This window comes from Pollachius pollachius (genome assembly GCF_949987615.1).
Source record: "Pollachius pollachius genome assembly, chromosome: 4".
In the NCBI taxonomy this organism is placed as follows: Eukaryota; Metazoa; Chordata; class Actinopteri; order Gadiformes; family Gadidae; genus Pollachius; species Pollachius pollachius.
In genome coordinates, this window is record NC_136937.1 from 35130718 (window position 1) to 35132668 (window position 1951).

Below are 1951 nucleotides of genomic sequence, written 5' to 3' on the forward strand. Positions count from 1 at the left end.
CCTGCCCTGAAAGAATCCCCCTCACTCTGCTCTCCTCACTGGGAACTTCTCCCGCAGAACCCCCTGGCTTCTCTCTCTCTCTCTCTCTCTCTCTCTCTCTCTCTCTCTCTCTCTCTCTCTCTCTCTCTCTCTCTCTCTCTCTCTGTGGATAAAAGCGGCAACACCCTAGTAGGAGGAGCCTGTTGTCCTGACAACCAGGAGTGTCCAAAGCTGGAAAAACAACTCTCTCCCCCCCCCTTCTTCCCCGTTCTATATCTCCCCCTCTACTCTCCCTTTCTCGTGTCAAAAGACTGAAATCTCTCTCTCTCTCTCTCGCTCTCACACACACACACACACACACGCACACACACGCGCGCGCTCGTGAATGCATAGAAAGAAAGAGAGGACTTTCTATTGCCACGTCAACACATTGTGTTGCGTCTCCGTGTAATTCTGCGCGGCTGTGTGAAAGAATGCTCTGCATAAACCGCCCGCGGTGTGGCGATATACCGCCCCCTGGTGGGTGATATGAGGGACGATATAACGCCCCCTGGTGGGCGACATGAGGGACGATATATTGCCCCCTGGTGGGTGATATGAGGGACTAAAGTTAAATCTATTTTCATTTGATTGAAAATGTGTTGCTTGCTGGTCCATGGTTTATAGGGCTATCTATTATAAACTATGGACCAGCAAGCAACACATTTTAAATCAAATAAAAATAGATGTAACTTTATTGATCTGGGAACTTCAAGTTTTTTGAGTATGTTATGTTGTTTTAACATTTTAAGTGTTAAATATTTTTGTGGTGGAAGGCTGCTCCAGAGAAGTTAAACCAGGGTTGCCAACTTTTTAAATCAGGGTTTCCAAAATAAGTATGGAAACGCTTTTTCAAAATGTACAATTCATTTATTGCACTATAAAATAATTAAAGATAGGCTCTTAGCTATCAGCCCCAGCATGGCTGAACTTTCTCTGTGTCAGGAGTCCAGGATGAGCCACATGGGGACAAATGAATGCAGGAAGCTGTGGCTAATACCACACACACACACACACACACACACACACACACACACACACACACACACACACACACACACAGATCCGTTAACTTTAGTGGATCTTTCGGGGGGGTCTATGACACTAACAACAAAAGCCTTACATCTACGGCACCTGCCTCATCTGCAAAGCAACCAGCCTTTTGTGTGACTGCAGCCTCCCCTCCTGCCTCCTGCCTCCTGCCTCCTGCCTCCTGCCTCCTGCCTCCAGCCTCCTGCCTCCAGCCTCCTGCCTCCTGCCTCCTGCCTCCTGCCTCCTGCCTCCAGCCTCCAGCCTCCAGCCTCCTGGGAGACGGTTAGGAGCCTCCGGGCCCCTCCAGCAGACTGGGAGACGGTTAGCAGCCTCCGGGCCCCTCCAGCAGACTGGGAGACGGTTAGGAGCCTCCGGGCCCCTCCAGCAGACTGGGAAACAGATTATTTCACCAGGCTGTCAGGAAGCTCAACTCTCCCCTCTCTCCCTTCCCTCCCCTCTGCCCCCAATAACCCTAACCTTTTCTTTGCCAGAATGTTACTCAGATGCATGTTAATAAACACATTTCCACCCCCACCCCACCCCCACAACCACACCCAGACACACACCAGCTGAGGAATATAACCTTCATGTTTGTGTTTTGCTCCCTGAATTAAGGCTAATACTAACTAACCCTAACACTTCACCTATCCCTCCCCCTAGCCCTTACCTCTGCCTTCCCCTAGCCCTCTCTCTAACCCTAACCTTAATCCCTCCCTAACCCTAAAATACTCTTTCTAACCCTAACCTCTTTCTAACCCTAGCCCTAACCTTAAGCTCTTTCTAACACTAACCCTAACCTTAAGCTCTTTCTAACACTATATTGTATATATATTACATAATGTTAACATATAACATGTTTATTTGTTAAACAGTTGGGTCCAGGGTATTGTGCTGATATTAA

At 48.5% G+C, this 1951-nt stretch overlaps 1 protein-coding gene across 1 annotated transcript in view; it reads right to left on the bottom strand.

The window, feature by feature from the left end:
* Window positions 1-133, bottom strand: part of LOC307074285 (caveolae-associated protein 2-like) — a gene marked incomplete at its 3' end in the record, with an annotated part of 7743 nt that extends 7610 nt beyond the window's left edge. Inside the window, exon 1 of the mRNA XM_079734301.1 lies at window positions 1-133. This exon is cut by the window's left edge and continues 295 nt beyond it.
* Window positions 134-1951: the final 1818 nt, after the last annotated feature.